The 27,857-nt window shown below is 45.9% G+C and overlaps 1 protein-coding gene and 1 long non-coding RNA gene across 7 annotated transcripts in view; one reads left to right on the forward strand and one right to left on the reverse strand.

The window, feature by feature from the left end:
* The window catches only part of ZBTB38 (zinc finger and BTB domain containing 38), a 185,830-nt gene that overhangs the window by 75,790 nt on the left and 82,183 nt on the right, over nt 1-27,857 (forward strand). For 4 of the 6 annotated variants that reach the window (XM_078666393.1, XM_078666389.1, XM_078666392.1 and 1 more), the window contains one exon: nt 18,740-18,805. The exons of 1 other annotated variant lie outside the window; for it this stretch is intronic. The gene's annotated coding sequence lies outside the window, so the exon portion shown is untranslated. Of the gene's footprint in view, nt 1-11,337; nt 11,423-18,739; nt 18,806-27,857 lie in introns of all 6 variants that reach the window. One more of the 6 variants, XM_078666391.1, reaches the window with a different exon arrangement.
* The window catches only part of LOC144791662 (uncharacterized), a 42,929-nt gene that overhangs the window by 1,532 nt on the left and 13,540 nt on the right, over nt 1-27,857 (reverse strand). The window lies entirely within an intron of this gene.

The following is a 27,857-nucleotide window of genomic DNA, read 5'->3' on the forward strand; positions in this document are numbered from 1 at the left end:
GGAGGCCCTGGGGTGTCCCAATGGGGGAGGTTAGAGTGATGAGAGTTCTATGCACAATATACAGAATACAGCTTTAGCTTGCAAACACTTACCATTACAGAGAACAAGGCACCGGATCAGAAGTGCTCCCATCCACTTTCACGTATGACGAAAGGGTGGGCTCTACGTCTTTGAATAATGGACGTCTGAAATCACGCAGGGATGAAGTCTCCTATGCCAGAACCTGTGACGCTTATTGGGTCACTGGCCTACAGTGTGCCTACAACCAGAGACCCCAATGGCAATGAAGGGCTTTAAAACAGAAGCCCTGCGTTGTGCTCCACGTTAAGAAAGTTGATTTACTGCCTGTCTTCTGTCTCCTGTTTCAGAGCGAGGTGGGGCAGGCAGCCTGAAACAGACAACCCAGACTTAAATACATCAATTTATGTAGAGATACAATAGTATCTCTAAATAAATCGATCTATTTTATATTTTTTTATGTAAATTTGTTGGAATTTTCAGGGGGGTGCAGCCCCACAGCCCTAATGGGGAAACCACCCCTGTAAGTGGCGCACCTTTCGTCGAGGCAGCCAAATCCTCTACTGGCTAACAGTACTCTGCAGCCATCAGGTAGGTAGATTTGTGCCAAGCCTATTTAGATGTCCCTGTTGTGCTGGCATTGTCCTAGTGGCGGTTTGCTGATGGAGTGAGTCCCTGGCGGAGTGGAGACTGATAAGTACCACTGATTTATGTGTCAATACACATATATCTTGTCTTTGCTTCTGAAATATATGTAGGTACAGTGCTATGCCCCTTTTCTTACATATTACCTAGCACACAAAGAACACACAGATACCACAAGCACAACACCCACAACCATCACAACAACATAATGTTTTTTTTAAGTGTCAATACAGGTGTGCTTATTTTACCTTGATAAGTTGTAAAAATGTACACTAATGCATTACACATAAAAAAAGTATGGAAGTGCAATGTAAAAATCATCAAACTATTTATAGCAAGACAAGTGTAGAAGAAGCTTACCTTAGATCCCAGTGACAGCGGAGTTGATTAGCGTTGTGGTCCTGTAGTAGCAGCAAAAGGAAGACCTGGACAATGGGGTTCAAGACGGAAACAGAAGTGGGAAACAGTAAAAAAGGTATGTTTCCATCGATTCCACCAACTCAAAGTAGGAGGTATTCATGCCATAGTTTCCTTGACAAAAAGGCACATCGTGATTGGCCCGTAGTAATCTTGGCTGGACTCCTGCCTATGACGCCATCGATGTGGGTGAAAAGTCTGGGCGGAATCAGCAGCACTCACGCAGCCTTTCCATGGCCCGTTAATAGAGCGGGCAGACCACCAAGTAGGTGGGAGGTGAAACAGTCGAAAAAGTGACAGTGGGACCAGATCTAAATCAGGCCCCCTAAGTATTTGAGGGGAAATGAGTGTTGCAGTACACTTGGCACCAAATCGAAACATGGACCAATATCCTATGCACATTTGTCACTGTGCTGTCACCCGCGTGGTACCAAATTTATTAAAAGAAGTCCATTTCCCAGGTGCCGCTCTCAGTCCTGTGGCGCATCATCCCGGGCTGACTCGGCCCCTGGGTGACAGACTTCAGCGGCCTGATTTGTGAGCCCGCGACGGGCTGCGGTGAAGTAGATTGCCTTGTTCTGATTGGAGGGGCTTGTTTATGGGCCGGGAGCTTTGTTAGATTTTTGCTAGCGGAGAGTGTGCCTATGATACATGGGCTGTAAGTTGGGGATCCATTGGTCGGGGTGGGCCGCATCCTCCCGTTGGGGGTTGTGGGTCATTCCTGCCGTGACAGATGCTTCATCTTTTGTTTGTTGGATGGTGGTTGTTTCTGTTCTCTGATCGCACTTTCGCTCACTGGCTGTAGTTATTCGCGCATACACCGCATAGTGCTCCCTCTTCCTGCATTTGCTGACATTGCCCAGATGGCTGGTATATCCACTAGGGAGCAGATGTCCCCAGGTATGCTTTGTCTCATTAGCTGGAAAGTGTGAGGGGCCCTAGATAAGATTAAATGTGGGGCCATACTCCAGCAGGCTAAACGGGCCAGTGCAGATGTCCTTATGCTGCAAGAAACACACCTCTTGGGAATGAAGGCCCTCTGTTTTCAACAATATGGGTATCAGCATGTGCTCCATTCTGGTTTTGTGAGGGAATCACGAGGTGTGGCAATTTTGATACACCGCAGAGTCCCGTATACACACACCAAGCAGTGGACAGACACTCACGGGGGATACTTATTCCTCCAGGGCAAGGTCGGGAGGATCCTTTGGTGCTGGGTAGTGTATATGCTCTCCACTGCTGCAGTGGAATCTAGTGGAGTGTCTTATGAACCTTTGGGTGGAGGTACCAGATGGTTTATCCGTAGTCGGCGGGGACTGGAACAATGTGCTGGATATGGCCAGGGATAGCTGGAGGGCTGGGGGCTGTCCCGAGGGTAGTCGCACCACGAAGTTGCATTTCTTGTTGACGGGGCTTGATTGGGTAGACGTATGGCGTCGCCTCTTCAGAGATGGTTGGGAATTCCTGTATCTCTCTGCGGTCCACGACTCCTATTCCAGAATTGATTACCTCTTTGATCCCCGAGTCGTGATGGGTAGGGTGGTGGGGATTCTTCCGCGGGGCCTGTCAGACCACTCCCCGGTGGCCCTCACTCCGTTTAGGTGGCGCCTCTCGGTATGACATCTGCAAAATGATGATTATAGAGAACACATGAGTTGCGCTATCGATCAATACTTTACAGTTAATGTGGGGTCAGTTCCCAGGGCTGAGTTACTATGGGAGGCAATGAAACCTACACTGAGAGGGGCAGACATTTCCTGGTGTGCAGCGGCGCGTAGGGAAGAGCTGCTGCAGGTGGAGGCGGGCATAGAGGACCTTGAACGTAGGAGCAGGGAGGCGGCCAGGTCAGAAGGCAATTGCTGATGGCTCAACAGAATTATGCTGCACTCCTGATGGATGAGCCAGTAGGGTGTATCAGTGGGGGGATAAATCCAGCAAGATGCTGCATCGACTCTGTCAAGGAATGTTTCAAACTCGGGCCCGACCAGGCATCTTGGGCTTGGCAGGCGAACCGCTCACAGACCCACTGGCCCTAGCTGAGAGCTTTGCAAAACCAAGGGGGATGATGGACGGAGTGTTGAACATTGCAAGTACTCACCCCCAGTCAACTGATCTGGGTTTAATCCATCATCATTCTTTAGCTCACTCTGCCACCCCAGTTCAGACATGACCATATGCAAATCAGTTTGACCCTGTGCCTCATGGGAACAGTCCAGCCCGAACTGCCAAGCCATGTCTTCTCTGTACCAGAAACAAGCATCCTGGGACCAGTGTATGGCTAATCAGCCGTCCTCAGCCAGGCTTGCTTGAATCCAGTGGCAAAGTGAGCAAGGGGCCTACGTCTGAGCATACCCTGCCAACTTAGGTCAAACAAAGCAAAACCAAAGGAGATGATGGACGGAGTGTTGAACATTGCAAGCACCCACCCCCAGTCAACTGATCTGGGTTTAATCCATCATCATTCTTTAGCTCACTCCGCCACCCCAGTTCAGACATGGCCATATGCAAATCAGACTGACCCTGTGCCTCATGGGAACAGTCCAGCCCGAACTGCCAAGCCATGTCTTCCCTGGGCTGGAAACAAGCATTCTGGGACTGGTTTCTGGCTAATCAGCCGTCATCAGCCAGGCTAGCTTGAATCCAGTGGCAAAGTGAGCAAGGAACCCACGTCTGGGCATACCCTGCCAACTTAGGGCAAACAAAGCATAACCAAATGTGATGATGGACGGAGTGTTGAACATTGCAAGCACTCACTCCCAGTCAACTGATCTGGGTTTAATCCATCATCATTCTTTAGCTCACTCCGCTATCCCAGTTCAGAAATGGCCATATGCAAATCAGTCTGACCTTGTGCCTCATAGGACCAGTCCAGCCCGAACTGCCAAGCCATGTCTTCCCTGGACCGGAAACAAGCATCCTGGGACCGGTTTCTGGCTAATCAGCCATCATCTCCCAGGCTAGCTTGAATCCAGTGGCAAAGTGAGCAAGGGACCCATGTCTGAGAGCTGAGAGCTTTGCCACATATTATGAAGATCTGTACGCCCCTAGAGAATGTTTGCCAGTTGCCACAATAGATAAGTTCCTAGATGATCTTCTGCCCAATGCTCTATCAGATGAGATACGGACACAATTGGAGCTGCCCCTGACGGACGAAGAGTCGGGCATCGAACTGGGAGAGCTTAACTCCAGGAAGGCACTGGGGCCCAATAGGTTCCCCCGGTGAGTTTTTTAAATGCTACTTCTTGCAGTTGGGCCCTCAATACCGCTCAGTGGTGGAGGAGGCGCCAGAGCGGGGCTCTCTTCCTTCAGATTGGAGACATGCGGAAGTGGTTGTCTTTCACAAGCCGGGCAGGCCCCCATCTCTCTCCTGAACGTGGAGGCTAAAATCCTGGCTAAAGCCCTGGTAAATCGCCTCCTACCCCATATTACTGCCCTGGTCCATCCTGACCAGGCTGGATTCATGCCCCAGAGGGCGACCAGGCATAACATCAGGCGGGCGCATGTGGCAGTGGTGGCCATTCGGCAGCTGGGAGGATCGGCAGCACTACTATTGGCCAACATGGATAGGGCATTTGACTCCCTTAGCTGGGTGTACTTATTCGCATTACTACATTGACTCAATTTTGAACTGTGATTCCTTTCCTACTTAACTCTCCTATACACTGACCTAACAGCGTCGGTGTGGGTAGTCGGTGCAATCTCATCCACGTTTCCCATGCTACAGAAACTCAGGGGGGATTGGGAGGGCGATGTGGGTCCGTTGGATGAAGAAGACTGGACTGAGGTCTTAGCTGCTCCGTGGGGGCAGCCATAGCAGTACGACTTCGTATCATCCAGTTTAAGTATCTACATAGGGTCTACTTTACAAGGATGCGTTTGTGGACGGCTGGGCCGATTGCTTTTCCTGTGTGCCTTCGATGCAATCGGGAGGAGGGTACATTCGTACACACTGTCTGCCACTGTCTCTCCTTAGATCGTTTCTGGAGGGGGGTTTTCACCTGTCTATCGGAGGTATGGGTTGGGATCTCCCCCGCTCCCCGAGGCTTGCTCTGCTACATATCATGGAGGGAATTGGAGGTAACATCTATAAACGACACCTAGTGCAATTGGGCTTTACCCTGGTGAAAAGGGACATAGCTAGGGCGTGGAAGGCACCGAGAGCCCCTTCAGTAGCTGCATGGAAGAATGGCCTAGACTTTTGTATGGGCCTGGAGAAACCCATCTTCATTGCCAGGGGGTGTCTACACAAACACTTCAAAATTTGGAAACGGTGGGCGGACTATCGAGGACTGCTGTTAGAGCCGGTCCCGGTAGCAGGGGACCCCCCTCTGATGTGATCCTTATTTTAATGATGGGAACGGGGGGTACTGTGCAGTGGGATATTCTGATGGGCAGACCTTTTGTTCTATCCAAATGATTCGGTCTGACTGTGGGTATATGGTGTGATCGAGGGAGGAAGGTTGGGGGCGGAGAGGTGTTAGATTTTATTTGTATTGCTTTTCTATCGCCTGTATTTTAAATTGCAAATGTCAAAGTCAATATAATATGCTTTGATTGTGCAGATGTCTCTGGGGTACAGAGCCCTGCAATCTATGTGCAATTTGACAAATAAAATCTGTTTAAAAAAAAGAGTCCATTTCCCAAGGGCACATATTGTGTAATCCTGAACCTTCCTTTTACAAATCATTTCAACTAAATGAAGACAACACGTCGCACCTGAAAGTCTAGGATTGAAAACAAGGTATCTTTGTGTCATGGAGTCATATGGTAGCCCTGTGCTTGGTCATTCCAGTCTCCTGGCCTCTAGTTTGGATATCTCTGCAGCACTTGATGGGCTACATTTTTTAAACATAAACAGCCATGCTCTGCACACTTTTTCTTTTCTTATCGAATTATCTGCTGATTTTCTGTCAGCCGTCTGATTGTTTGTCACTTGTCTCACTTGTAGATGGTTCATTTCAGGCCTTTGTGATTTCTAGATTAGCTTTCTGACTTCATCTTGGAGACCCCCAAAACTACAAAAATTCCTTATCTTTCTCTGTACTTCTTGCTAACGCCTGCTCATGCTATAGCCTAACCTGCTGATTTGCTTCAAAAGCCTACATGATATTTCCATAAATACCCATTTTTAGGAAGTGTTTCTTCGACTAGGAGTGTCCTCCATTGATACAGGAGGGACTGCTGCCCGCCAAATTTGGCTGCGCAAATTATTTTCATTTACAAATATTGTAAATTAATGTTATGTTAGGTTTATTAAAGGCCATCTCCTAATATTCAAAAACTCTATGCATTATTTATGCCTGTAAGAGAGGCGTGGACTGCATCATCATGAGATAGTTAATCACTCAATGATATAAATCAGGATTAATCTTACAAAAACATTAGCAAATTTACAGAGCTATTTAAACCTCAGATGTATTTCACAGAATATGTTAAAAGCAATAACACAGGATACACTGCACAAAATACTGATCCAGAAGCCAGAAAACCTAGCCCAGCTGCGCCTAGGCGTCTTGATTTTCCCTGATCCGTCATTTAGCGGCGAAGTAGATAGAGAAGGCAGGAAACGTGCAGGGTGTTAATCAGCGGGCTCTCTAGAACTTGTTCCTGTGATAACCACAGGTACAGTAAAGCAGAACATGTCTCAGCTCTTTGTGAATGTATTAATATAGTCAGCACAACTAAGACAGCCCTGCAACACAGAAGAAAAAAAAAGAGCCTAAAGGTTCACAGGTCAATTTTAAGACTTGGGACATGCCAATGAGACATCCCATATAAACTGTAGAATAAAGTTTACCGGATGAATCTATGCCTTCAGGTACATCATGTTTCAGTTGCGGGGTTTCGTTAATTGCACACTGTATTGTGGAAGTTGTAGTCCCGGTTCAGCTCAAATGGGCTAAAGTTTTATGTTATGGTGTTTTACTGAAGGAAACTGGGACTGGAATATAGTATCCCAGATGACATGGAGTCTTCTGGTAGCCTCTGGACCAGACTGTCCCTTCACTCAGGACACCAAAACTACCTGAATCAACCCTGCCTACAACTATAACTGGACATACAAGGACAGATAAACCCTGCCAACATGCATTCAAGAGGCTTTATCAGGGCTGACTTTAGGTTTGTCTAGAGCAGGGGTCTTCAAACTGTGGGGCGCGACCCCCAGGGGGGCCGTGGAGCGATGGCAAAGGGGGTCGCGCTCCCAGTCACACTTCTGCCAAGGGCTTCGGCCCCCTCTTCCCCCGGCCTGTGTGTCAGCCCGGGCTGCTGCAGTGCAGCTCAAGCTGCTGAGGCCTCAGCTGGGCAGTGACTGGAGTCTTACTCCGGCATGCCCGAGTTTTTCACAGGTCTTTAAAGACCATTTGCATAGGCTGTCCCATCAGATGTAGGAAATTAGCTGGTGTTTACTGCACCGCTTACAGTGCTTACGCTGATTTAATATCTTCTCATTCCTGGATTTACCTGCTCAAAGGCGCTGCATGCATGTCCAATATCCTTTGACAAAGGTAATAGGCGTATACACATTATTCAGTATTTTTATAATGTGCACAGAACTGAAGAGCTGAATATCCCGTGTTGTGGCAAAGAGAGAATCCGATTAACCAAATGTTACCAATAGAAGATTATAATGACCCAGTGACTATTCAACAAATGATTACTAGGAAGTCAGACGGTAAGGGATAGAGAGATAGGTGTTAACTTAATTGAGAATGAAGAAAGGCTAGAAAAATATAAATAGTCCGGGGTAGTTTACACTAGGGGAGAGAAGGCCGAATGAGAAGAGAGTAGGGAATTCTAATGTGTTAGTTTTAAAAGGAACAATGGAAAATAGGAAATTATATTAGGAAAGGGCTGCATGAAGTCAATGAAAGATGCGTTACATACCATTCGCAGTTTGAAGGCACAAGTTACTTACCTTCAGTAATGCAGAGTCTTCACCTTAGAATACTCTCAGGGTGCCAGACTGGATCCGGAAGGTTTTCTTAACATCAATTCCACTGCTGTGAGTTGATGCCAGTCTCTTATTTCCCTTTCCTCGCCCCCAGATGTGGGGAATGAACAATGGTGTGGGCTGTCTCCAACATGGGACCTTTTCAGATGTTAAAAAGAGGCCATTCTACAGAACGGGAGGTGGGAGGAGGTGAAGAATCTGCAGACAGAGTATCCTACAGAAAGAGCAATAATGTTGTAAGGAACTGGGTCTTCTACAGGATAATTCTAACCGCAGAGTCCTCCCTTGAGAAAGGATACCAAAGCTGTACCTCCCCAGGTAGAGAGTCAGTGCCATGCACTCATGTGACACTTCACTCACCTGTCCACCTCACTGTTCAATATGCAACTCACTCAAACAAGCCCGTCGGTAATCATACATTCATTCGTCCCATTCTGAACTTGCATTTGCTCCCAAATTCATACGGCCACCTCACTCACCTGGAAGTCACTCCTCTACCCTACTCTCACACTGTTGCATCGCTTACCGTGCATCACATGGGGACTCTTGTCACCCACACAGTGCAGAGGGTTAATATGCCTGCTACAAAGAATATGTACCATGCCTCAATTCCAGTAGCCCTGCCTACAGGTTTAGAAATTTTTGTCAGGAGGGGGTCCTCACGCCTCAAAATGTTGACAGGGGGTCTCGGCATCCAAAAGTTTGAAGACCTCTGGTCTAGAGACAGCTTTAGCTGCCTGACTGAGCTTATGTCATCACCAAAAGTGCTTTAAGAAGCAGTACTGACAGTGAGCTCTGGAGCCGGTCCACCCCAAAGCTTATCATCTTTTCCTTTTTTTTTTCTCCCTATGTCTTTATTGGCATTTTTAGATTATAAAACAACAATACAAAACATAAGATGGCGACCACAGAAATTCTGGAAACCAATGTGGGAGCACACCGCTTCACCTCCCAGCGGGTTCGCCCCTGAGCATTGTGGTCAATGCAGTTCACAAGCGTGTATGCTTTTAGTAAAGTCCCGAGTAATCACAAAGTTGTGCTGGCCATCTCTGGACATGTGTTACTGGATCTTTATCCGTCATCAGCAGAGATTAGGCATAGTATTCGGGGTTGCTGAGTAGGCTGCCAAAGTGTTGATTCTCAATACTCATTTTCAAAGATACAATACAATATACTTCCAATTCCAAGGAAAAAAATCATGTTGTATAGGAGCTGGACGGGTGTAAAAGAAGGGGGACAAAATCCAGTATACAGAATCACAATATGCATTAATCATGAGGAGATAGGGGAACCCAGTCAGCAAACCACGTAAAAGGCCATCTTCGGCAGGCACGGCTGCAGGTAAAGGCAGTTCGGTGGGGGGGCGATGCAGCGAGCGCAAGGTAAGTAGTTTTCTCTTTTTTAATGTTATTTTCCCTATTCCTTTGTCTTTTGACTCCCCCACCTCCCACCCCAAGCCTCACCGCTCTAACCTGCACCGGCCACGACTGCTCTTAGGGGAACTTCGAGGGTCCAGTGCCACCCCCAGCAGTAAAAGCTGATCTTCATTAACGGCATATGATTGACCAGCAGTTGTGCTATTTGACCCAGGGAGTAATTTGACTGCTCTTAGCTGATGAGAGAGAGAGACATTGTTAACAAAGGCCCATATCAAATATTGTAGATAGGGGTTTGCATGATTTAAGCCTCTCGCTAATACAGTAGGAATTCGGTCTACATTATGAAGTCTCTGACAGACACAACAGAAAGTGGTTTTACACTGTGAAATCTGAAAAATTCAATAGGTACCATACGAAAGGGCTTTAAATTAATACTAGCAGACGTTTTAACACAGATCTGGGCAACAACTTCGTTAGTCGCTCATGAAATAGTTCCATTGCTCATAACTGACAGATACATTGTAAACACAGACCCTGCTCAAATACAACAGAAAGGGCCTTGCAGGATGCAATCCTTCGACAAATATTGTAGGAAGATGTTTAATATTATGAACTCTGGCGAATGCAATGAGAAGTGTTTCACATTGTGAACTCTCTTACAAATGCAACAGGAAAGGATTTTACATTATGAACTCTCATGACATATAAATGTTAGAGGTTTACATTTTGGATCATGAAACAGTTATTACGTGAAGGGGTTTTACATTGTTTATGATTGAGAAACATCCTTACAGAGTTCAGGAAAGGCAAGCCTTCATTGTGTATTCTTGTATCTTCCAGTTTAGTATTTAGTTGTCTGTGATATAAAGTATTTTTACTCTTAAAAAGGAAACACATTGGCTGGAAATTGATGTATTAAGTGTTATTGTGTGCTTTGAGGAGTATTGAGTTTCTAAACTACACCACCTCACTGAGTAAGTCTTGGACTGTTCCCCCTCACAGCCGAAATGTCATGTAATAAAAGGGGTCTGTCTGGTGCTCAGATTGGGTCTGGTAGTAGGGTGGACTCACAGCTTTGGCTCCACTGCTTTGATGATCTTCTTTGCAGTTATTTAATTTGGCAGCAGTCAATTAGCCATTTATGAAACAGCCATGACTTACAACTGATTGAGGCAGTGTTAACATAAACCCTTAGTCAAATACAGCAGAAGGCTTCCTTGCGTGGTGTAAACCTCTGGTCTAATTGCCTACGAAGGGCTTTTAGATCATGAACTCTCTCACACATGTAATAGGAATATGTTTTATATTGTGAACTCTCTTAAATACAATTGGGAGCGTTTGTACAGGATGGACAGTGTGACAATAATAACAGGAAGGAGTTTACATTGTGAATTCCATGACAAACACCACAGGAAGAAGCTTTACAATTTGTAACACTGAGATACAGTCTTAAAGAGTTTTCCAGTTCATTAGAGGCTGGTGAGTTTAGGTCTTAATAGTATAACATTGAATGTATGTTTTTAGTATTTAGTTGTGTGTTATTTAAAATACTTATACCATTTCAAAGTGAAGGCACTGATTGGACATTGCTTTATTAATTGTACTTTGTGTTTTGTCTGATCAGACCACCTCCCCGAGGTTCAAGTGCTAAACAAATGTACATAGTGCTCGTTTTGGTTCCAAAAGTGAGGTTGTCAGAAGGTTTTGAGCCTGCCCCTTTAGTGTCGTACTTCATTACGCGCATTTGATTTGGCACACGTTTTGGTAATTTGACTATGAAGTACTTAGATTACTCATAACTACTTGTGACATCCGTTGTCCTGACTGAGTAAAATGTATATTTACGCAAAAAAGCCCCTCCTCATGGGCCTTGTTTGCTATTAAAGATCTCAGAGCTTAATCCTGCAGTTTTGTGTCTTTCAACAGGTCATAGCCGTGACTCACAAAATGTAGGGACTGTGATGCATTTATTCCAAAACAACAAATGAATGACAACTAAAGCAACGAAGAGGTAAACAGAGTCTAAACCCACGTTATCAGAAAATAATTAAGAGTACAACTCGCACAACAAAATGTACTGCTTTATAATACATTGTTAGGAGGTGGCATTGCCCCATATTATTTTAATGTTTTATAGAGGGCATAATATTAGTTTGTTGTTTCTAGATGCTGAGACGCTTAGGTGTGATTATTAACCAAGCATAAAAGGCTGAGCTAGACTTAAAGAATTTGAATGCACGACAAGAAGGTCACACACAAATATTTGCAGCTAGTACTTATTTCACCAAACAACCTTGCTATTTTTTATAATATATTTTTGGGACATTTTATAGGTTATAAAACAATCATAATCAATCAAATTTCTCTATTTGGCTCAAAAAATGGCCATAAAATATCCAAAAGAGGAGGTATTCATAAAAGTACCTTCACATAAAATCATATACATCATCATGGTAGAATGAGACACACAATCTTAGAAATAAAAATGCAATATATAAAATACATATCACCACATAATAAAACTTTAAGAAGAAGATGTCCTCATAAAATACAATTTGCAATAACCGTGAAACAGGTTAATACTTTGCTGAATTCCACCCTAGAAGGGCGTTTAAAAAAAAAAAAGCGCCAACATTAAACAAACAGCCTCATCTGGTAGCATTCACAAGAAATAAAGGGCTAGCCGATACTGGCGCAGAACCTGGTTTCTTAAAATGGACAGCAAATAACAACAGCGAAACGGCGCATAATAAATACAAAATAAAATAAGGTGCTCAAGTGATTGTGTAGAAGAGCCTTGTGATATAGCATACTGGCCAGCTGGGAAACAAAGAAAACTCCTAATAGTTCTTATGCAGGATTTCATTAGAAGATTCTTTACTATTGATAAAATGGCTCTGACCCACCATAGATTTAATAATCAAATAGTCTCGCAGGGTGGGTTTCCCATGGCAGCGCTTTCTCTAGAGTCTTTAGCACTTAGAACATAATCCGCTCTAATTTGAATGTGCTTACTCCTACATCACATGTGGAGACGAATACAAATCACGTCTGCCTGTGGAGTCGGCCAAGCGCTTGTCATAAGCGAGCCATGGAATCTTAAGGATAAACTCACAATTAAGACAATCCTCAATCACATCCCGATTGAGAGGCATAAATTAGTTACTCCATACCGCATTGTTAGGAGCATAGGGGCAAATCTGATTGAGTCCTCAACATAGGGTAAGTTCAGTTCTTCGTGCATGAAAAAAATGGGTGTTCCCTTGGCCGTTCCCAATATCCTTCTACAGAAACGGTTCCCCTCTATTCGTAACTTAGAAAAATCTTGGTAACCCCAAATAACTTTCCCTGTAGATCAGCACGGGTAAGCACTTTAGCTTATACACTTCCAACAAGGGCAGTGTGGGTTTACAAACGACGCTGGAAGAAAATGTAAATGGAGCCCCAGAAAACAGATTAAACTGCAAGCAGCTATTGGAAAGACAAGGTGGCCAACAGTTTCGTGAGTCAAAAGTAATCCCTAAATAGGGAAACTCACTAACCCTTCCAATAGATGTACCTTGATTGTAATCAGCCTTACCTTACTGATTTGCCTTCTGCACGCCATAAAGTGTGTCTTAGTAATGTTGGGTTCGGGGTCAAGGTTATCCATAAACCTCATGAAGACATCTACAATACCCCCTAAGACCATTAGAAGTACGGGGAGAAAAAAGGCATCATCAGCATACATGAGGGCTGGAATGGATGCAGATTTCACTTTAGGCATGTCCCTTCCATTAGTAATTAAAAAGGAGCTAGGTTGTTAATATACAATAAAAACTATATCAGGGACAGGACCCAACCTTGCTGAATGCTAGGGAGAGTTAAAACAAATTCAGTGCATTCCCCCTCAGCACCATATCACTGAGGCACTAGCCAGTGGGGAGGAAATTCATGCGAGTTAAAATATCCCAGAGCTTGGACCAATTAACCCTGTCAAATGCACTGCTTAGGTCCATGAAGGCCATATAGTGTACCCCTTTCTTAGCTGTCACGTACTTTCTGATTATTAGGTTTAGACCTTGTTCCAAGGTTCCCAAACCTTCCCTGAAGCTATATTGCACCAGGCAGAGGACATTGTTCTCCTGAACCCACACCTCGATTCTATTACGAATGACCCGCCCTATGATGTTCACTGTAGAGTCTAATAAAGATATGGGCGTATAGCAACAGAGCTCTAGTCTCTTGCCTTTCCTAAAGACACACATTTTAAAAACACCTTTTCACGGTTGCTGTCTCTCCTCAGTATCAGTTCCTTTTCACGGCTGCCTTCTCCTCCGCTTCGGTCCCGGAAGCACACAGGCCAAGCACAACATTGCAATGCAGCGCTGTGATTGGTCTGAGCGCATTTGTTCACCACCAGGCTGTGTATTACAGGGAACATGGAAAGTGTGCATGACTGTTTGGCCCGACCAAGACGGCCGGCCAAACTGTCAAGCGCACTTATAGTGTGCCACCACTCCTCCCCCTGATACCCCAGTCCCTCACCGCCCTAATCCAGCCCTGTAGCGAAAAATAAAATGATAATAACAAGGTTATTATCATTTTATTTTTCCTGCTGTGAGAGCAGTGGGGCGACCATCCTCCGCCTTAGCAGGGGCACTTGGACTAAGGGTGGGCAGTAAACAACGCTCTGCTGGCAGAGTTGACAGAGTTTTTGTCACTCCGCACTCCACTTGAAGGGCGGAGTTTGACAAAAACTTCGCCTATGCAGCGGAGTTTACCAGGACACCTACCACTACCAATGGCTTGATTCTACTGGCATGCAGGTTCCCTGCATCCCTTTTTCCCCTTAATGTGACCACTTGTCCGCTACTTACAGGGACAGTCAGGAAACTCCATTGCCTGGCTTTTAAGGATATTAGTAATTTAGAAGTCCGTAACTTTTGCACGACCGGGTTACAGAACAACTAATCTGAGTGAACATTATTCTAGGATATTCTTTTGTTTTGAACGGGAGGTGCTGTTGAAAGCGAAAGAAAATCTAGCAATGAAGCATGTGATCTACTGCAGCCAATCCTAGGTCACCACAAAGTATCCCTAGGTGAGCTGATGGCTGTCTCAGCCGTCCTTTAACAACCAGAGGGTGCGGCGCAACCTGGAGCGGGCTGAATCTTGGCTGGCTGCAAGCGAGTAAACAATGTAGGCAGTGAGTACTGGTCTCGTTCTTGGCTGGGTAGATGAGGTTAGGCAGAAGAGGTTAGGCTTCCGCACCACTGTTCAAGATTGTCGGGAGCAGCTGCATGGAAGATGCAACCCACAGTGATCAATCGAGGGATGGCTGAACACATTCATAGGCCTTCCCAGCTGTAGCCGATCTGTTGTGTTGACGAGTAATACCGGACCTTCCGATGGCCGGTTACGCCCTTTACTCTGCTCAGTCTGCAGCCGATGTTCTTTGAGCTTCGGATGAGCTGGTGCCATACAGGGCGCGGTTGATGAACTGGCAGTTCTTTAACCCCATAGGTGCAGTCTCCCCGCCTGGTAAGTGCTGTGGTCTTATTTTGAGTTCTGTGATCTTGATATAAAGATCTTTTTCAGACCAAAGTCTGATTTCTAGTTGTGTTATCGTCAGTACTGAAGGTCTGGTTTATGTGCTGCTCTCATTAAGATGATTTGGTTGGATGTGGGTTGTAGCAGTTAGTGGGGTTTGCTGCATGTAGTCTTTGGTCTTTACCAATTTAGGCATGTGCCATCTGGAGACATTACTATGTGCATTCCTGGATGGCTATACATCTTCCTGAGGTTCTTGAAGGTACGGCATCTTGTTTAGGGGTGGGTGTCGGCGAGAGGAGCAGCTCCGCCCTTGCGAAACTCAGTGGGCATCCACATCGTTTTTATGCAACTCTGCGGAATTCCGCGTAGTGCAACTCCGGGAGCTCTGCCCACCTGTACCCTGAATAAATCCCTGATTTAGAAAACAAGAATTTTGCACCCATTGGATTCCAAGTGATCTCAGAAATACTGATGGACAATAGGGATACATTTCCTTGACTACTCCAGTGTCTAATATGTACAGATACAGAATTGGCATATGTACCTGACACAAAGGTACATTTGAATATTTAACCTTTTTGTTTTTCAACAAGGAACACATTTTACCCATTGAGAAATTCCCTCCTCCATACCGCATTCGCACCCTGGACAAGCACTTTTTTTTGCTTTTGATCTGAATAGCGTGTGTTATTCAGGGTGGGCATGTACATGAAAGATGTATGTGATGCTCACATACTTATAAGGTTATAATTGTTTTCGCGGTTGCTTATGCCCACCCAGCAACCCCCGCAAATCATTGTTTGATTAGAAATTAGACCATAAAAATAGAAAGCAAAGCAGCTGCTTCTGGATGTAGGGCCTTTTCACTCTGCCTCTCTCTCATATTCATTGTGAAATCCCACACTGGGCGTGAAGTGTACTAGACAAATAGTTGTATTTCAAGGTAGTCATAATGACTGCTAAGGAAAAGAACATGTCAATTTAATGGAGTACAAAGCAGCACGTACTGTACAAAGAAATAATACTCAGAATATCGAAGTTCAACCAAACAAAACTTGTACATGCATGAAAAGCACTGATGGACGGAACTCATATGTTAAACTAAACTCAGGTCTGTAGTTAAATCTGAGTGATAATAAGTGACACGCTTTAAATCTGTACTTGATTGTATACAGGCTTAGGGTAGCCAGGCTCAGACCTCTACTAAAGCAAATGTAATAAAGTTGCCAGCTCAGATATTCACTTATTTAAGTTTGCCTAATTTATATCTGATCTAGGTTGTCTGTGAGTGTGAAGTGAACAGGCTCGGGTCAGAACTTGTTTCTGGAGGAGTCTGACTACTCAGGGAGCTATTACCAATAGAACAAATCATCCTATGGGACTGTGCACCCTATTACAATAAATGTGCTGTTTGGAGTGCAGGTGCAAACTCACACCTGCACTCTGAACAGTGTATTAGTGAAAGGTGGACCGGCTGTTTAAAGCCACCAGTTCACATTTTAAGGAAGGCACAGACCCACCTTCACATTTAAAGGGGGGCCTGGATCCCCCTGCAGGTAGACTCAGGTTGCCTGCAAGGGGATGCCTTGAGGTCCCTGGGACCCCTGTGCCCCCCTCCCAATGTGCACCCTTTGGACTATGTGCCACCTATATGTCTGTGCACCCCCTGATAACCTTTTTCTCTGTGCTGGGGCAAAGGATTCCCTCCTGTGCATTGAGCCTCACCACTATGCAAATGCGGAAATGCCCCCTTGAGATAATGCTGGCCCATATTTGGCATTGTGGCCATCCATATTACAGAAAGGGCTATGTGTGCATCTGCAGCTCTTTCTACATTACAAAAGTTCCTGGAAAGTGCAAATAGCAGGTAGAAAAAAACATTTTTGCTCCCAGGATACTTTGTATGATATGGCACCAGGAAATATTTGTATTTTCCCCTGTTTTGAGTGAGGGGTAGTCGTACAGAAATGTGTACTTGGTAATCAAACAGGCTCAAATCTTTATTTTTGTGTATATCCAAGTGATGAGACCTAGATTCTGTTATGATTCCCATTGTACCCCAACATAGGCGTGGGTAGTCTCCTAACCTTTCTCCTACATTTACCCTACCATTGTACTGCATAACGGTTTTGGTGCTGACGTTTTACTTAGTTAAGTACTGCATAAATATTGTGTGGTTTTCTCCGAAAACTAGCCTCATTTATTATGCATGAGGATTCTCAGAATCACAGCAGGATTACAATCTTCTGCATGATAACTGTGTATAAGGTTCATCACTATCGTCAACATGACACTGCAAGGTAGAATTCCTTAGGGTACCTATTGAGTATATAAGCACCACATATTCGCTGGGCAAGGCAGAGGATAAATACTTACATGCTGACACGCTGGCATGAGACGCTGAGGTCCCTGCACGCAGATACTCCAGCACTCAGTGGTCTGAGATCCCTCGTGGGGATGTCTAACTCGAGACCGAGATGGGGTCCTTCATTCTCTCACATCAGGTAATGGGGTTGGCTCTTTCCTAGGGGGATTCTTGGCTATACACCTACACACATTCTAGGTACATTTAGGTACATCTAGTTAGGGCCATCATAGGAATACCCATTATTATTTTCATGCATTTATATGCCTGCATATTTTCATTGTTTTAGCACTATGGTAGAATTCTACCATCTATTTACTTATAACCGTATATATATGTTTCTGTCTTATGGTTGTTGCAGCACACTTATTTTACACTAGAACGACGCTGGTTCAATAAATGCTTATTGAAAACGTCCCCATAGTTTATTCTGTGTATCTCTCTGAGACAAAGTGAGCACGCGTGCCTGAGCGAAAAGTACTGTTTCCTTGATCCCTGCGGGGTCAGGGTTGTCATGTTCGATAGTTGCCTGAACATATTCACTCCTTGGTAAGAGGGGCAAATAGTGGCACAGTGAGCTAGCTGGTCTACAGGTGAACATATCCAGTGGGGGTGTCTGGAATCAGTAAGGACCCGAATCCAAGTTTATGTTGTCTAAACGTGCAGATCCTATATAGATTTATAGGAACTACACAGCAATTAGATTTGTGGTGACCATGCCCGTATCTGTTCGGGGGTCTAGGTTGTTATTCTATGTTCCATGGTTCAGGTCTGTATTTCCTCCTTTGATGGTGCGGTGACCTGTCTTAGAACATATTTGCTGTTAAATGTTGTGCTAAAATATATCCATACTGTTATTTATTGGTGAATGCTCAATGGCCACATATATGATGTGGGACGGAGTAACCAGGTAGGTCCATATTTGTATTTGGTTTTGTGTGGATCAGTGTAACCAGATTAATTTCTGTGTGACATTGTTGTAAGCAGGTGCAAATCAATAGTATATGATGTTTGGTCGGGGCTAGATCGTAACATATTTGTGGGTATATGGTGAACACATGATCGGTTGCATAATTTTGGATTTAAAATTTAACAAATTCTTACTTTTACTGAGCTACTGATCATTCAAGGTACTTCGAGTTCAGATTTGTAGTTGCTTGTGTGGGAGCCAAGGATCAATCATTTTACCTCCATAGTTCAGCTATATTTCACGCACAAAGTTTCTCTCCTCTTCGTCCCTATGGTTTGCTCTCACCTGGCATATGCCCCAGTATTTCTATCTATTCCTCGCTAAAGCTTTTGTCACCTTTTACTTGCCCTCATTTTCACCTCTTTCTCTCCTCCTGGCTACCTTTTCCACCCATTTTGTCTTCAGAGAGATTCAAACCCGACTGTACTTGCAACTCAATTAGTTATTTTCTATTACAGACTTGCTAACATGTACTGATATGAACTAAAAGAATGAATATGCTGTGGAATGTGCTTGTATCGTAGGTAAGCAGAAATCTTCCAATTTATTTCATCCTATATTAACACTTTTTCCAAAGGCCAATTTGAGATGGAAAGTGTAGGTAAAGGTTGAAGCATTAGGTTTGACTTGCAGAGTCAGACGCAAACGTTATCATAAATGTTCCTTACAAGCCCCTTCATTTATTCATGGTAGGGAGGGCCATAGGCATAGGGACCCAGAGAGCACATAGGAACAGTCACACAAAATGGTGTGCAGTTCATGGGCCCATTGAAAGATACAAGGGAGTGGGGCAACAGAGGCTGAGGCTGTGAGGCAAGTATTAGAAGAGACCAGAATGTCAACACAATAGTTTGGTAGAAGATGTGGTATAGTGGTTAAGTTGTTGACTTGGGAATCAGACAACTTTGGTTCCAATCCAGCCTTCTCCAAGGATTGTAAAGTTCTGATCAAATCAATTTAAGAAGAATTACAGCTATTTGTGTAATTTAAATGTATGCTGCAAACACATAAACTCCCACTTGATGCACACAATCCTAACTTGTTTCACAGCCCCTTTATCTGGTGTACTCCAGCTAAATTAGCTCTATGTAAATACTAATGTACCTGCAACATATATACGGGGCAATGGAAGAAGGCAAGTGGTCTTCCCTTTACACCGAAGGCAGTTGACTAAAGTAATCGGCAATGCCATGCAAAAAAGGTGATTCAAAGGGAATGATACTGATGTGCTACATTCAATGTAAATATAAATCTGTGTGTTTGAACTCTGCATAATGTTTAATGAACCATCTGATTTAATGAACCCAAAGAAACAACTCCCCAATATTCGGGAAAATGTAACTCAATTTAGAGAAGAATGTTTCAGGTGCACAGACCCAATTGAGTAGATATTGCTATTGATTGTGCTGACTGAACCGAGTGAAAGACTGGTGATGAAAGCGCCATGGCCAAGGGTGGCTCCTAGGAATGATTGAAAGTTGAGTCAGTGAAGGATGTGCTGTTGAATGTGATTCCATAGATATGCCCAGTGAAAACTAAATGGACTTAAGGTTCCAGTTGTAAGCAAAATAAGGATGCAGCGCTAGCTGATTATTTAGACAGACTCAAAGATGTGTTTGAAAGTTATTCAGATGTGACACAGATGGCTCAGGAAGCTGTGGTAGCTGCTTTTGTGCAGAGATTATTGCTGAATGTTAAGAATCAATTGACTACCATTAAAGGTGTAACCTTAAAATCAAAATACCCTTAACTTTGATCCAAAGCTATTACGGCACCAAGCAGGCAAAGCAAGCCATTGAGCGTCTCCATCCTCCACCACCACATGTGGAATGAAGTTGTGCGTGCTAAACCAGTAATGTGCGTAGTGTGCATGCACACATAAATAATACAGATAAAAATCAGGCACGCTGAAACCTCCATGTTTAAAATCCAGAGTAAGCGTTTCCCAATTCACAGAGGCCTGTTTGCCCCCCAAACGAGCTTAAGGAGCAGAGATCGCACAGTTTAAAAAAAATGTTTCGTGAGTGGGATCGGTATGTTGTTAAAAAGATCTAAAAATTGGGGCAGTATGACCATCTTGATTAGAGTGATACGATCGGCCAATGAAAGCGGAAGCTTCACCCATCTGTCCACTTACCTCTCCAATTTCGCATACGCAGGGCCGTAATTCTCGTGGATGGCCATGTCGGGGTCTCTGTGTACCCACACCCCTAAGTATTTCACTGGGTTCGAGGACCATTCAAGTAGAAAGCCAAGTTTGTGGGGTAAAGTGCATTCCGTCAGCGGCACCACCACCAATTTAGACCAGTTGATATGCAGGCCTGAGAACAACCCGAAACAAACACACTCCCGTAGGACTGGTGCCATGAAGGTGCGTGGCTCGCGTATAAAAAGCGGAGGGCCAAGGCATGATGTCGCTGCCTGACAATACAGATAAGGGGCTAAAGTGTTAGTGTAAAAAGAAGAGGCGAGAGTGGGCATCCCTGACGCGTCCCCCTAGTGATGCATATAAGGTCTGATGTGCTACCTTCCACTCAGACGTGTGTCCCCGGGATCAGTATATAACAGGAGAATCCAGTGAACAAACATAGGGGGGAAGCCCATACGACGCAGAATATAAAAAAGGTAACTCCACTCTATAGAGTCAAAGGCCTTGGCGGCGTCTAACATGACTGCTGCTGCCTGCAGCCCTGGATCGAGAAGATGGAACGTAGCAAAAAGAGTACGCAAGTTATGCGAGGTAGAGCGGGTAGGAATAAAAGCAAATTGGCCCGGGAGGACCAGGCACTGCATGAGCGGCTGCAATTGGGTGGCCAGAATCTTCGCCAGTATCTTCGCGTCTGTATTTATGTGCGACAGTGGCCTGTAAGAGTTACTGCGATAGGGCAGCTTGTCCTTCTTAAGTAATGTAATGATCAGAGCTTCCCAGAGAGAGGGCGGCAATTTTCCAGAGTCATTGGCCTCAGAGTACATTTCCAGAAGATGGGGAGCTAGTTCCTCTGCATATTCTTTATAAAATGTGCTGGGGAAGCCATCAGGGCCGGGAGCCTTTTTGTTTGGGAGGGACTTGATCGCTGCGTGAACCTCCTCTTCCGTAATCGGCTGACTAAAAAACTCCCTCTGCCCATCTCATAACCAGGCAATCGCAATGTCTGCAGGATACGCATCCAAATCTACACTGTCAGCTGCACCCTGCGTGTATAGTTCTGCGTACGCAGTGCGGAACTGTGCTAATATCTCCGGGGTAGTGTAGTGGTTGTGACCAGCTGCGTCAGTTATCTTAGGAATAAAGTGTTGGTTCATGCGATCTCTGATCTTGTGAGCCAGGTGGCATCCTGGCCGCCCACCCTCCCCATACATGCGAGCGACATGACGTCTAGTGATGTATTTAACCTCCCGTTCCGCTAGCTCAGTGAATTCCAGTGTGGCCTCTTAGATCGATGGCAGCCTCCGAGCACGGTATGAAATCTCATAGTCATGTTCTAGGTCGTGTAATGCGGATTCAAGTTTAGTGAGCTGCCCACATAAATCTGTCAGTATGCCAGCGGCCGTGCCGATGCAGGTGCCCCGGATGGTGGCCTTGAAGGCCTCCCAAAGGGTCATTGCACTGTCCACCGAGCCCTTGTTGTGGGTAAAATACTGCATGATGACATCACAAATGGTTGTGATATAGAGAGGGTCGAGTAGGGCCTCTGAGCGAAGGCGCCAGGTGAGCAAAAGGTGTGCAGTACTTTGAAAGTGCAGTGCAATTCGGACCGGATTATGATCAGACAAAGTGCGTGGTAACCCTTCTATGTGGGACACTCAGCCTCCCGCCGTCTCACTCACGAGCCAGTAGTCCAGCCGGGACCAGCTACCATGTGCTGTGGAAACATGTGTGTTCTCTCACTTGTCCAAATTCCGCTGACGCCAAATGTCTATCAGTCCCAGTTCAGACATTAATGACCTGGGCCGTCCAAGGGGATTGACCACTCCTGCTGCTTGCCTTGTCCTTGCTGGGGTCTAAATGCATATTAAAATCACCCCCCCCCCCATAGTATCACTGCCGCAGGCCAGTCACGTAGTGTGGAGATGACACACTCAGAAAGAACGGGGTTGTCTACATTTGGCTTATATGTGTTTACTATTGTAATTAGGCTACCCGCTAGCTTTCCATGTACTATGGCGTAACGTCCAGCATCATCAGAACAGGTTTTAATCAAGGTGAAGAGAATATGTTTCTTAACCAGTGTGATGACACCCCGTGAGTAGGAGGAGTAGGAGGAGGCTAATCTATAGCCAGCCCACTGTGCCCCAACACGCCCATCAGATTGCGGGGTCAGGTGTGTTTCCTGTAGTCGGGCAATTGTGACCTCGTGGCGATCTAAATATGCTAAAACCTAACAGATTTTCTTCGGTGAATTGAGTCCCCGTACATTCCATGTGAGAAAAGGTAATTACAGTACGGTCAGTATGCAGAGTAGGAACAGATTATACATTTTGCATGATCTATCTACAGTTCATGAAGATACATATACCATTATCACAGTAACGACAGTGAAGTGAGCCACGTAACCAAACCCTTTAACAACCCCCCACCCACCTTAGCAACCCCAACATGCCAAAGCCATCCCAAACCTCCCCAGTCAGTCCCCAAATGTAGACCAAAGGAATAAACAACAATGGGGATCACCCATGTGGGAGCCCCAGAGCACAATACCCCTCCCGTTGTAATGGGAGGTGGCCGAGCGAAAGAGATAATATTACCTAGCCATTATCATACATTGTCTCGGAATAATAAGAGAACTACCTACATATGAACAATACAGGGCATAGATTGTCGGGAGTCAACAATAACACAGTTCAAGCCTTTGTATAGTTTCCCCATGTCCAATTTGCCAAATCTCACTGCAACAAGCAGGTGGGGGCCCCTTGAAAAAAAATCAAAACAGGGGGGCTGAATATCTTCCACAACTCACATGACCTGTTAGTGTCATTGTTCGTCTGCCATTACATTAGAGGCCCGCCATCACAATCCGCCGCAGCGGTGGGGGTCCTGCTGCGTTGGTGGAGCGTCTTCGCAAAGTCCATTGCTGATTTTGGGGTTGTGAAGAGCCGAGTCTTCCCGTTATCGTCTATGCGCAACCGCGCTGAGTAGAGCATGGCATAAGGTGTCTGTGCTGCTATGAGAAGTTTCTTGACAGGCTGGTATTCCCTTTGAGCCTCCTGCACAGCGGCGGTGAAATCGGGGTAGAAAGCGAGTGTGTTGCCCTCCTGTACCACAGTACCTTTCTCCCGGGCCACCTGAAGGATAGCGTCCCGGTCTCAGTAGTTTAATAAACAGGCAATGATGGGGTGTGGCTGTGGGCCCGGAGGGGGGTGCGCAACCAAAGATCTGTGGGCCCGTTCGACAATTAGTACCTGAGACAGGTGTTCTGCACCAAAAATGTCCTGGAGACGTTTCTCCACGTGGGTCTCGAGGCGGCCAGTGTTCGTGGATTCTGGTAGGCCAGTAATGCGCACATTATTGCATCTAGATCTGGCCTCCAAATCCTCGTTGCAAGCTTATATGACAGCCAGCACCCTTTCCATGGATGTCGCTCTCGTGGTCACCTGGTGTAGGCCATCCTCGTTCTCTGATATGCGTGTTTCAGCCTCCCCCAGGCGCATTACGTGCTTGTCCAATTTCTGCGACATATGATCCATACGTAGATTCAGATTTTCACTCTTCCCATCAATGGATTGTAGGCTGGCCTGACCTGCAAGGAGAGTTTTGTTGATGTTAGATAATTGGTTGCCAAGTGCGACAATTCCCGCTGAGAAGTTTTGGCTGATCTGCGGGGCTCAAAAGTAAGGCTCAGCTGGCGGTGCTCAGATTTCCCCATGACGATATCCCTGATGCGAGAAGCAATAGAGCAGGGTGAGTATCACTGCCCAAAGTATGCCTGTGCCTCTGTGATCAACGTTTCTGCAGCTAGCCTCGATAAAACAGGAGGGAGGGCACAGTATGAAAATATAGTGGGGAGAGTGCCTTAATAGCGCAGTGACCAGGATAACCACGGGTAAAATACCAGTTGGGGGGGGGGGCAAGACAGCAACTGATTCAAGTAAAAATAGGCACGTGGTGAGCGGTCATCAAGCCTCCAGGGCAACCCGTAGTCTGACGTGTGACACCCGCAGCAGCCAACCGCCAGCAATGTTGATCGTGTAAGGGCAGTCTCTCCCTTCCCAGTCCGACACCCAGGCACAAGAGTGATCTAGGTCCAGGAATTCAGATGCTGTGGGATGACCCCATTGAAGCTCGCAGGGAAAGATGCCTCACACCAGCAGGGCCTATGACCAGAATAGGAGAGGGCAGGGTGCCGTTTTAACGGATCCCAACTGTCTGGGGTGGGTTAGGGCAACAATATCAGTCAAGGCCGCCCTCTGCCACGGTATGACGGATGAACTGGAAAGGGATGAGTCACCGAACACCGGCTAGCACAAACGTCCCAGGATTCCAGCACATCTCAACAGGGGGGGCCTCGCCCTTAACCGCAGCACAAAAGGAATGATCAAATGGGTCTAGATCGCTATCCAGATCAAACAGGCCCGATCAACCGCCAGGCGTAAGAGACCACACCAATCAGCTGAACCAGATCTCCGGCACCATGGGTCCTGCCATGCATGGAAGTCTCCCCCGCTAGATATCAATTGGTCGGCCCCAGAGTCAGCCGCAATGGGAGTCCAGCTGGTGCAGGTGAGCGAGGCCTTGCAATATTCAATGACAGGATAAGCCTCAGTCTGGGGGGAGCACACACCGCAACACGTACCCGGCACACCGGCTCACGAGTCACAGTAGTCTGCGGCTGCACTGCCCCAACCCAGTCTAGCAGTGCCAGGCAGCGGGGGAACAAAGCCGACGCCCCTCAGCCCGCGACCGGTGCGCCACGCAGGTCGGACCCAGAAGCTGGTGCGTGCCCCAGCCATTCGAAAAGGTCCTGTTAGAGCGCCCACCACTCCCAGCATAGCCCGCACAGCCCACCAGACACCAGCCAAGTTGCGGGATCCCCCTGTCACCCCCAGGCTGCGGCTGACGCAAAACAACACTCACCGCAACTCCGTGCCTAGAGCCTACCCTGGGCCGCCATTACAGTGTCACGGGCCCAATAACTCGCCGGTCCCTCTCTTGGCTCCCTGGTTGTAGAAGAGGCAGCTCAGCACAGTAAAGGCTGTCCACAGCACTCCGCCACTCGTCCACTGCAGGTAGGGCGTGGATTGATGGCAGGAAAGCAGGATAATGTGCGGATTAATTGCTCGACTGGTGGAGCTGCTCTATCAAGCGGCCATCTCGCCTTGCACCCTCTAGCGCCCCCATCCATCCATCCATCTACCCATATATATCCAAACTTATACATCCATCTCCAAACCTATCTATCAAACATATTCGTCCTCTCTTTCACTCCAGCCATCCATCCATCCATTCTCCCTTTCACTCATCCATCCTTTACTCCTCCATCCTTTTGCTTACCCATCCACCCACCCTTTCACTCTATCCATCCGTCCACCATCAAACCATCCTTCCTTTCACTCATCCATCCATCCTTTCACTCAGCCATCCATCCTTTCACTCATTCATCCATTCTTCCACCCACCCATCCACCCTTTCACTCATCCATTCACTCACTCATCCATCCAACCTTTCCCTCAGCCATCCATCCATCCATACATCCTTCCGTTCACTTATCCATCCTTCCACCCTTTCATTCATCTACCCAGCCACCCTTTCACTCAACCATCCACCCATCCTTTCAACCTTCCACTCATTCATACACTCTTGCACCCATTCATCCATCCGCTGACCCATCCATCGATCCACCAACCCATCCCTCCACCAACCCATCCATTCACTCATGCATCCATATACCCTTTCACTCAGTCATCCATCCGTTCACTCATCCACCCACCCTTTCACCCATCCATTCATCCATCCACCTTTTCACTTAGACATCCATCAACCCTTTCACTTAGCAATCCACCCGTTTACTCATCCATTAACCTTATCACCCATCTATCCCTTCATCCTTTTACTCATCCATCCTTACAGCCATCCTTTCACTCATTCATCCAGTCATCTCTCCATCCACCCTTTCACTCACCCATCCGTTTCCCCTTTCACTCACACACCCATCAATTCTTCCTTCTACTCTCTCCCTCTCCCACCCTTTCAAGTTATTTATGAGTATTTGTCTGCAGGGCTGCAGAAAAAAAGGGGCCCAACAAGAACTTCACCCCACTGTAGCTGCTAAAGCCGGGGTGGGGGAATTCACAACGCTCTTAACAGCCATATGCGTTAGGTGGGAGACTGTAACTGAAATTGCTAAATATGCAGCAAGTGGTTAAAGGGGCGGGCAAGGGGCTCAATAAAGTGGGGAGGAGGTAGACTTGGCCGAGGAAATGGAAAGCACCAAGGAGGGGTCTCACAGTTAGCAGGTTCTTGTTTTGTTTGTGGTCGGCTGCAGTAACAAGAAGTAACACTGCCTGATACTGCCTCCAATGTAGAAGGCCCAACCTGGGTATCATCAAATCTATCCGAGTCATCACCCCAAATTTTAGGACAGCTAGCGAGGTTCTAAATGGGCTATGTATACCTTGATAACTGTAGATCAAAAGGGTCCTTATGTTAATTGTGATATCAATGGTAAACACACCATTTGCCTTGTTGACCAGGGTACAAGACGCTCAGCTCTCAAAACGTCTGAATTCCGTTCTTTACATCTCTCAGGCAAGTCCACAGATGCTGTCAATTTTTCCAGTTAATGAGCTCCCCATCACATAACTGACCCAGTGTCCATTTCTGTGAGGCCCACTTTTGATAAACACTCTTTTATGCTTAGTCCCACTTCTCCGACAAATCTGCTAGGCAGAAAAATAGTTTGTGAGTTAAATTATGTTGTGTTTTGTACCCCTGAAGGAGTGTTTTTGAATAATAGAGAAGGGTACTTGCATCATTATATGAAAGCTTGAATTACTCTGAAGAAGCAAACCAAGTTGCCATGTCCCTTGATACTCAAATATGGATATTGTTTTATATTAGTTCTAGGTTGTCTGTAACACTGAACATCCATGCTAATTTTCAGAAGCAAAGTTCTCAGGCTTGAACATTGCACCTTTACTAGGAGTGTAACCTTGCTTCCAAACCTGAAGTGTATTTGGGATTTTGTGAGAATGATGCGATTATTATTGGACATATGAATATTATCTTCCTCTCAAAGCCGCTCAATCTTCCTCGGGGGGGAACACCAATCAATCAATCAATCAACCAATCACCGCACTTGTAGAGTTTTCTAGTTCTACAAAATTCCGTAAATGAAGTGCAGGTCCAATTTATTTAGGGACGGCCATCTCATAACGTAGGGCCAAGTACAGAAAATGACTTACCACCCTGCCTTGCAAGTTTATAGTGAGGTATGGTGGGAAGGAAGTGGTTCCTGCTGTAAAGATTACACTTGGGGTAGACGAGATGCCCCATAGCCCTGAGCTAGGGATGGTCACACCCATACAGGGCCTTGTGCATACAGCATAATGTTTTAAAATTAATACTTTTCTCAATGGTCA

The sequence above is a fragment of the Lissotriton helveticus genome, chromosome 11 (assembly GCF_964261635.1).
Source record: "Lissotriton helveticus chromosome 11, aLisHel1.1, whole genome shotgun sequence".
In the NCBI taxonomy this organism is placed as follows: Eukaryota; Metazoa; Chordata; class Amphibia; order Caudata; family Salamandridae; genus Lissotriton; species Lissotriton helveticus.